Here is a 10,603-nt window from a genome sequence, read left to right on the forward strand (position 1 = left end):
GGTCCCTCCTGACCCTAGCTACTATGAAACTCATTATGATGTATAAACAAAGCTTTAAAGGCTTTTCTGTTTTACTTTTGTAGTTAGTATTTTATTGCTGCTTCACTTTTAAATTTTTGCCTTGTATGTTTTCCTTGAGAGATGTTACAGATGACAGGAAAATCAGTAGGATTGACATAAAACATCATGGAAATACAGTCTGATTAAGAAGAAAAGCTATTTTTATTCAGTTTGTATAAAATTGATGTAAACAAGAAACAAAAGCATATGATGCCTTCCCCAGAAAGAAATTGAGGTATGGATTTAAACCAATATAGTTAAAATTGTGCAAATGTGTGACATAGGAGTGTTGGGTTTTTTTGCTTACCTTAATTTGAATTCAGTTGGGTTTAAATTAAACCAAAATAAACCACTCACTATTTCACTGATTTGTAAGAGTCTCCAACATAGGAGTTTGCAGTGAGTTAGCTACATTAGATTAAATCCAAATGAAATTAAATGGGTTCAGTTTACTTGTATAAACAAGCCTGTAAAGCATTTGAGGGAAATTTTGTCTTTTTATTCAAAGAGACAACTCCTGACTCTTTTTCAGTTAAGGCCTGAGAAACCTCAGACATGAAGAATACGAGTCTTGTGCACATTTCCTTAAACTCTAAATTTTATTTATTTTATAAAAAGCAGAAGAAAAATATTTGAGGCTTTGTTTTTGCATCACACAGCAGGAACAACAAAAGAAGTGAACTGCTTTTTACTTTGCTGATCACTTTTAATACTGAGCATCAACATTGGACACATCACTTCTGCAACAATGTTGCTGTAATGGCAAATTAGTTGCATAATACTTCAAGAAGTACTTCTCTTTTTTTTAAAAAAAGACACATAACTTCCTTCTGTGATCAGCAAATTGCTATTTCTTCTGAGGGTGCACAACTATGATTAATTATGTGTATCAAATAGAAGCAAAAAGAAATGAAGATGTGTGTCTTTTGAAAGGAAGTCTCTAGATCATAATTATCTGTTGGTTCTTTTTTTTTTTTTTTTTTTTCCTGGGCAGTATCTAAGATAATACTGAAAGACTTTTTTTATTAAACTCCAGTCAGAAATGTATTTTTTTAAATATTTAATTAACCTATTTCATTCCTTTTAGTAGATGAACAGAATTCATCATTGTAGTTTCTATAATGGTAATTCAGCATATATCAAGGGAACAAAGTACTGTATGCTGTTTTCATTATATAGTCTCTGCAGTCTTTCTGTGAAATAATTTGTATATCTATTTCTACTAGCCACCTGGTGCATTGTTACATATTTTGTGATGTTCTCTTCATATAATTTCTGTAAAATTCTTATATAGTCTCTCCAGTTATTTCTTTCAAATTCAGGCTGATGAAAAGCCCACTGAAGTCACTGGGAGTCTTTCATTCTTCTTAAATGAACTTGGGTCAGACCCTTATTATATAATATACAGATTGCTTTACATATTTAGAGTGGGGGATGAGGGGGAAGTCTTCCAAACAAGTTGGCGAGGATTTTTGGTGACATCTTTAATTGGACTCAACTGTATTGGGCACAGACTGCCCTTCTTTAGGTCTAAGGAGAAAAGCAGACATATCTTGAGATAAATACCAGAAAGCTTATCTAACATGTCTCCCAACTGTACTGTTGGTCCAACAAAAGATGAAATGGAAAAAAAGCCTTGGCTCCTATATATTCCTTGAACAATCACAGCTACATCATCTCTCCAAACCTTAGCCTGTTGGTCATACAAGTTACTGTCATTTTACAAACATTATATTTCTGATTTCACTAAAAAGTAATTATTTTGGATAAAAATATTAATTGCAAGAAATGTTAGCACTTGGCTTAAATTAAACAGGCAAAAGTGGATTTTCATCAGACCAAAAAGATGACACTTAAATAATTAAATCTTTAATTTATTATGCAATCTGTTATATTGAAACCTGTTACTTGGAATGTGCAAATGTTCAAGTAAATACATTTGGCAAGTTTATAGCATAGCTCAAATTGGTATAATTGGTATAAGCAAAAGTAAAAAGCAGTAATTTTTGTAATATTTGAATACTTTGCAACAAAGAAAATCTTAGGGTGAGAAGCAGATCAGGAAACCTTTTTTTTCTGGATTCAAATTCTATGTTTAAAGATTTGAAATGTTTTTTTCTTTTAATTCTTCAACATTTTAAATTGGTTGGTTATGGTGTTAGCAAAAGCAATGTTTTTTCTCCCCTTTACAAAGGGTGTAAATCAACCAGTTGTCAGAGGATTTACACTTTTAACTCAGTAGGGATTTGACCTAATATGCCCTACTGAATGCAGTTTTAACTAATGAATAAAATGGAAACTAACTTTCCTATTACTGATTTATAGCAACTTTGATATAATCTCACTTCCACACCTTCTGGGTCTTGTGCACCAACATGGTAGGGGCAGGGCAGGGCAGAGCTCTCCTTAGATTAATGCTTTCTGATTGCTTGAAGCAGATCAGCATTTCACCTCTCTAATATTAGTTACATGTGCTTTTCAGCAAGTCTCTGAATTGTTACATATGGAAAACTCTTCCTATAAGCAATCTCAAAAAACAGTATAATGCAGAAACTGTCTCTGGAGAGACGAAGTGTCAGATTCTTGCACACCAGCTCCCCATTCCAGACTACATACATTGGTCGTCACTGGAGCGAGTGTTAGTTGAAATTGGAAGTTCAACCATAAATGGATATTTTCCCTGATTGCCATTAGTTGCTAGAATAGAATGTGAAATTAATTTGTATTACTTACATTGGGATTATACAGACTGCTGAAATTTTCTTATGTGGGAGACTTCCATGGATTATGTGACATCAAAGTCTGAGCTAAGACCTACTGCTCTGAACCCATTCTACATGTGTAGGATGGCAGCATCTTTTCATGGGGAAGGAGAGCTCTTAGCTGAGTCACATCTCCCATATCCTTACTTCCACTTACCTTGGCATAAGAGCAGATACATAAAACAGTTACAGAGCAACTGATGCATGGCAGGTCTCCTCCCCTCACCTTTTTCACTGTATGATTTGTTTTCTGCTGATGCCATTAGGTGATCAGTATGGAACAATGTGTAAAAGGCCTGGTAAAATGTATGCAAGATGCTGTAAGGAACAGACTAATTAAAAAATTCAGAAGCATTTCAAGGACTGTTTCTTGCTTTCCACAGTGCTTAGCCCAGTGGATCTGCAGCTGAGAACCTTATGTGCTACCATAATACAAATGACTAATAGTAAAAGCTTGTATGGAAGAACTAGAAGTTTGATTGACAGAGACTATAAAACTGTCATGAAGTCCTTTCTTAAGGAAAGATTGTGAGTTTACATCCATATTTTCAAATACCCTTGGGCTTCCTGCCTTCTTTTACCACAACAAGAGATGGGATAAAACCTGTGGAGGAGAACATTTTCCAAAATCTGTCTACATTCCAAATAGTATTGCAACATCTGAAGATCAGGGTGAGAAGCACTGAGATTGTGATGGGCTAAAAAAATTAATGTACTGAAGTGCCATACCTAGCTGAAATAGGAGGCTTCATGACTGATGAACATTGGAAATGCACTGGTGTGCTAAAAACTTGAGACAATGTCAAAGGTATAATACCAAAACACCAAAATTCAATCCATATGGAAAATCAAGTCTAGAGTAAGAACTAAGTGATCTAAGACTGACTTGATTTAAAAAAATGACAGAACAAAGACTTGGCTCCAATAGGTATGGTACCATAGGACCATACATCTCAGAGGCAATGTCTACACAAGACACTTACTGTGCGGTAGCTCGTTACTACTGCACGGTATTGTCATGTGACATGAACCATGCCACTACGCTACTGTGCAGTAGTAATGAGCTACACCAGGAAGCTATGCAGAGCTGCTACTGCATAGTAATGCTGGTTACTGCAGTCATGTAGTACTTGCATACCCAAGTACTAAATGAGTGCCCAGTAACAACTGCAGTCAGCATCTTGTGTAGATGCAGTCAGACTGTCATAAAATAGGCTGGCCAGAAATAAATAATTCAGTTAACTGGAAAGTAGGGAGATCATGAAAAAAATTCCCACATTGCTGCCATTTTTTCAAAGCAAATGGGAAAAGCAGATCTGTCAAAATAGATGATAATGAAAGATCAGATATCTGTGATGAGTAAGCATTTGCACAACTACACCTTCAGTTTTAGGTAATCATCTTGGGCCATACCTCACCAGAAGTCCTGCCCATAGGTGACCATACTTCTCCCTTGGAACTCTTCCTAAAGACTGAGCAGAAAGCTAACAAAAGTGTGATCAGTAGGTATCTCATATTTTTACCTTGTCTCCAGACGTTGCTCTGTTGGCTGCCTTGTTTTGCCTCACTTTGAACTTCGGCTCTAGTTTTTTTTTTTTTCTCCATCTTGCCTGCACCTCCCCAAGTCCTTGACCTTTGGCTTGCTTTCCCAGACTTTGGTTATGACCCACTCCTGTTCATCGCCATGCTCCAACCAGATGTGCGCTAACTGTGACACTCGGAGCCCAAGCCTGATCTCTAAAATGGAGATAACTGGAGGTTTCTTGGAAAGTGGCATGGTCTGAGGAGATTTTTATTTTCTATTAGAGTTGTAAAAAAGTAAAAGGACTTCTGACTTGTCCCTTCCTGGCATTATGAGGCAATAGTGAGAGTCCTTTGAGGCTGATATCCGAAGATTTTTTTTTTCCATCTTTGTTAAAGTTTTGGTAGTGTTAAAAAGCTCATTTGATTTCCTTTAAAGATAGCATTATTTCATTGCTGTTTAGCTGTCTTGTGTAGCTCATGTAAACAGTACTGCTTTTCGTATAAAAAATGGAAGAATCTCTGGGGAAAAAAATAAATTTAAGACTGTGATTTAACTTCTTTAAATTCCTGAATGTGTTCTATGTAGGGTAATTTGTCCCCTTAGACTCCTTGCTTTAATAATGACCCCCAGACAAGATACCGAATTTGTACCTGTAATGATTTTTGTGTGTGTGTGTGTGTGTGTATATATATAACATAGTTGTACGATATTTAGAGATTACAAATCTGGTAGTTATGAAAAACATTTTGCCTGTTACCTGACAGTTTATTGTTGAATTGTTACAAACAGGGCATGTCTACACATGTCGCTGACTGTGCAGTAGGTACTGTGCAGTCATTTAGTACTTGCTAAAGCAAGTGGGTGTGTCTGCATGAGCTGCTATATCGCCGTAGTGACAAGCTGCAGCAGTCTAGCTCATTGCTATGGTGATGTGGAATTGTGGGTGCGTATATCATTGCCATGTCTATGTGAGACTCTACGATGCCACTGCTATGTCACTGTAGCTTGTTGCAATGGCAACAGAGGGTTGAAATGACCCGTGCTCTGCTGGCATTGTGCAGTACTGGTGCAAGTACTAAATGACTGTGCGGTACCTGCCAGTACTGCACAGTTCTAGTGGTGCACAAGTCATTTCTGACCTCATGTTGCTGTAGCGATGGTAGGCACTAACGGTGACGCCAATGTTATGGCACTGTAGTGTCTCATGTAGACATGCCCACAGTGTGGGACATTATTATCACAATTACAGTTTTACAAGATTACTAAAAGATCCAATAGTAGGGTTGCACAGGTAATGCTACCTGCTCTGTCTGCAATTACAGCTTCCTGAAACTTCCCATTATAAATCCAGTTTTACAGTTGCATATAACTTTGCCATACTTTAACCATTTGAGGTGAATTTTTTTCACACCAGCTGCCTGCCTCCAACTGTATTTTAAAGTTTCAGTAAGTATAGTCCAGCACTTTTTTGTAAACAAGATTAGGGAAAAGTGTTTTATTGGTTGAGTTAAAAGAAAAATTTACAACTCTTTCATTCAGAGGCTCTAACTCCTCCAGGCTTTGAATCAAGAACTTGGAATGTGGGAGGGGGTTGACTTCTCTTTGAGAGATGCCTTTCTTTTTCTCTGAAAAATGTCCAAATTTGATTAAGCTTATAAAGCATCGACAAATCTGTTCTATTTCAATATAGACTAATTAGGCAAGTAAATTCTTTGTAGATACCATCTGCACTGAGTTTGAATGACTTCTTTTTACAGCTCCCATTTGCTGACTGAAGTGTGCCTGTTCTGTTTCCGAAGAGCATCTGAGCTTGCTACAACACTATGGCTGTAGAGGCCAACTGGGATTTCTCCTGCAACAACTGTGGGGCTAGACACCACTGCTCTGTCTTGATCTCACACTGTAGGCGGTAAGGAGAAACATGAAGGAAAAGCATCCTAACTGAAATGCAGGGAGTGGGGGAAGACTTGGACAGAGAGGGAGGAGTAGATGGGGACAACAAACCTGGGACAAGACTGATACAAGTTGGGAAGGATATTGATGCTGAGAGGGGTTGGGCAAAAATACCAGGACCAGGCATCAAAACAGGGGGACAGATGCTATGCCAGATGGTGAAGCTAAGATCAGACAAGTCAAAATGAGGACAGGCAAGGCAATAAGGTGATAGGATGAGGAGGCCAGGAAGGAAAACTGTGACTGAGAGCCGTAGTTCAAAGAAGGCTAGGATTTGGAGCCCAGAGGACAGGGAAGGGATAGCTAGGCAGGGGCCTGCTGTTAGCAGGGATGATTTGAGATTTTCCACAAAAAAAAAAAAAAAAAATTTTCATATTCCAGGTCAGTTAATAGAGGTGTACTGATACATCAGTCCATATTGTAGTTACACCGATAAAAGGTAAATTGACATTATCAGCCATCAGCTTTTTTGGCTGATGTGGCTGATAATGTCGCCAATAAATGCTGTGTGTATGTGCACAGCCACTGCATACACACAGCCAGGGGTGCAGCCCAGCAGCTTGAAGAGCAGCATCCAGCCAGTAAGTCTGTGGGGGAAGGGGCATGGGGGGGACAGAGAGAGACCCCCAGGGTAATGGATGCAGGGAGGTTGGGGCAGGCACTGCACAGCCAGGGCAGAGTAGAGCGCGTGACAGAGCCACAGCTCATCTGGGGGGAGGCACCACTCCTGTCGCTGCACACTCTCCCCAGAGGAAGCATCGGGGTAATGTGCCCCCAGATCTGTGTGTAGGGTGAGGGAGGGCTGCCCACTTGGGGCTAGGGGTGTTGCTGGGCTCTTCCCAATGATGGGGGTGTGGGTTGGGTTGGGGCTGTGCATGAGGCGGGCAGTGGCAGCCCTGGGAGGGGGGGTGCTACCCAAAATTTTGGGGTGGCTGTAGCCACCCCCACCCCCCCCCGTAGCCCTGCCCTGGCTTGGTCCCCCCTGCCGGGAAGAGCCTAATGCTGCCCCTGGCCCTGAGCAGGCAGTCCACCCTCATCCTGCACACAGATTTGGAGGGCACATGCCCTCCCCATACCTCCTCTGGGGATGTGCACAATGGGGAGAGTTACCCCTGCAGCTCTATCTCATGCCCTGCCCCAGGTGTGCAGCGCCTGCCTCGCCCCCAGCCCCACTCCCTCCCTTACCATGGGGGCCCTGATTTGCCACCTCATGCCCCTTCCCCACCCAACAGACTTACCAGTGGGATATTGCTCTCCAAGCTGCCAGGATGCATATCAGCAATTGGATTGGAATCGGCTGATATGGCTGGTTAATAATCAGCCATTGGTATCGGCCCATAAAAGTCTTTATTTGTGCACCCCTATCAATTGGCCAAATCAGTTCTGAATCCTCTTGATTAAGCAACACTCAATCGTTCAAACACTGTGTGGTGCTACAACCAGTAAATGTCCTCTACCTCAGACTTTTCAGCCTGGAGTTTCAGGTGCTCTCAGACCCATTGTCAGGCATCCTCTGTGCAGGCTGAAGCCTGGAGGCTTGGAGTTCAGATGCCCCCAAGCCTCACTTGCCCTTAACCAAAGGCCATAGGAGGAGACCCCCGTTTCCATAAAGCAGGTGTGTAGCCAAGATCCTCCCACTGGAAGTAGGCCAGTGGAAAGGTAATCACAAGACTCTCCTAGGGAGTCTTGTCTGCAGTGCATTGACCTGGGGTGCACCCTCCACTGCACAATGCCATTTAAATCCCTTGGTTTAGGTAACAGACCAATGCAGTGACTATACTTGATCTTATCCCACAAGAGGAATTGAGATGGATGTGACTGTGTGGTTGCACGCCTCACTTCAGCTGTGTCATGTGAGCTCTTGGCATGGGTTTGGCCCAAAGCCACTTTCTGACAGCTCCAGAACCAGTGGGGTGAGTGCTGCTGCTGCTGCTGCTACTGAATTCAGTGGGAAGGAAGAGGGAAGGGAAGGGTGAACAGCCGCATCATGCATCCTTGGGCTCCAGAGCTACATGGAAATATGAGCTCCAGGCAGACCATGCTCTGATGGGGTGCAGAGCTGTGGAAGGAGTTCATACTGACCAGGGAGTGAGCTTAGAGTTCACTAAACATGTGCGGCACAGCCAAAGTGCTGGGATCACACCCCTATTGCACCATCCTAGATATGCTATTGGATACAGAGTATGGAGGCTGGTACTGAATGGGCAATGAAACTAAGACAAGAAGCATAAATGGCGGGGAGAAAAGTGGTTGAAGGCTGGGGCAGACAGGCTATCAACAAAAGGATTCAGTCTTGGACACAACAAAGGCAGAAGGGTGTGTTGTAAGGGAATCTTTTCCCCTGGCCCAAATTAAATTGAAAATTTCTTTTAGTCTGTTTGCTCACTGTCAGCAAACAGCCATGAAATGCACAGGTAGCCTTAATTCTGAGGTTTCTGAGTGCTTGATGTTTCATTCTTAATATTATTGTAACATAACTGTACACACACACGATTAAATAGGAACAGCATTCTGGATCAAACAGCTAGTCACAAAATGCAAGTTAATGCATGTTTTTTCAGAGCAGATGGCTGTGGGCCCTGCATGGAACAGGGTGGTGATCATGCTCAAATATGGTAGAAAGGAGAGCACATCTCTATACTGCATAATTTCTTCAGCCATTATCACACTGTATGCATATGTGGTTCTATGGATGCTAAACTGTAGTAGCTAGGGAAAAGACACTTTTAGTACCACAAACATTTCTAAAACCCACATTTTCCTGTGGAAAAACCCCTCTGAAGTTGAATTAACAAAAATTATGTCAGTGGACTCGGTGCTCATCTTAGCAACACAAGGGAGGGCACAAACAGAGCTGTATCACTTGCCCATCCAGGCAGTTATCCCCTTTACAGCAGGGGTGGACAAAATATGGCCTGTGGGCTGGATCCAGACCACCAGGCCATTTTATCTGGCTTGTGGGGCCCCTAAAAAATTTAGATAATATCTGTCTGCCCCTAGCTCTTATCAAAGATGACCGGAGCCAGGGGCAGTAGGACCCAGGGGAAGCCATGACAGGCTCCTGCAACAGCTTAACAGGCTTGTGGCTTGGGACCATGGGGCTGTTCATGCCTGTACCGGAGCAGGAAATTTAGGTAAGAAGCAAGGGGAGAGGAGGACTGTGGCGATCACCTCAGTCCTTAGGGCCAGGCTGGCTCCTGCCGGGTTCCACGGTCCAGCCAGCAGCCACATGGCTCAGGGCAGTCAGCGGGCGGGCAGGCAGCAAAGTGGGGAAAGCAGCAGCAGGGACAGCACCGAGTGGAAGTGGCATTTGGCCAGGGTGGCAGGGTCGCAGCAACAGATGCCTGCCACCACATCAGCAAGGTGGAGCAGCCCTTGCAGCTCCCCTCAGGACCGCCAGTGTGGTTGTAGCAGTCATGGTGGAGGACGAAGTGGGCTCGGCTGCTGCTGCCTTGTCCTTGTCCTTGTCCCTGTGCTAACGGTGCTGTGCTCTGCCTCTCTATGCAGTCGTTGCTGCAGTAGTGGGTGGCTGCCACCAGGCGACAAGACTAGGCAGCCACCGCCGCCAGAGCCCTGCCTCTGCGTCCGAGCACCACTTGCACTCAGCACCATCCCCACGGCAGGCCGAGGTGGCTAGAATTGCAGCGATGGTGGCAGCGACAGGAGTGGGTGCGGGCCCAGAGTCAGCAGCCGTGCAGGGAGACAGAGCACAGCTGCCAGGCACTGTGGAAGCACTGTGGCAGCAGCAGCTGCTCCCACAAGCAGCACTGCACATTGCCTTGAGTGCAGTGATAAGGCAGCAGCAGCTGAGCCCACCTCGTTGTCCTCTTCCACTGTAGTCACCACTGCCAAGCCTCACAGCCACCACAACCGCGCAGTGGCCCCAGAAGGTGACACAAGGGCCGCTCTGTTTTGCGCGGGAGGCCAAGGCGCACCACAGCTGACCCAAAGCCGCCAAGCTGTTGGCCAGCTCTCCTCTCTCCCTGCTGGCAGCCCAGCCTGGCTCTGTAGAACTCAGCCAATCCCTGCCACGCTCTGGGCCCTGAGATGCCAGGGCAGGCCCCATGCTCCTGCATGCCGCTTGCTTCCACTCCCCCACCCCACCCTCCCACTGTTGCTTTCCCCACTTTGCTGCCCACCTGTCAGTTGCCCTGCATAATACCATACCCACCCACAGCTCCCCACAAACCCCACACGTACCCCCCCCACACAATATACAACAGTAAGACTGCATTATGAGCTGTTATGCAATCACTTCTACATATACAGCACAAAACACACACAAAGCAGGACAAAAATATAT

This window comes from Crocodylus porosus, unplaced genomic scaffold (genome assembly GCF_001723895.1).
Source record: "Crocodylus porosus isolate Cpor-Errol unplaced genomic scaffold, CroPor_comp1, whole genome shotgun sequence".
NCBI classification, from domain to species: domain Eukaryota; kingdom Metazoa; phylum Chordata; order Crocodylia; family Crocodylidae; genus Crocodylus; species Crocodylus porosus.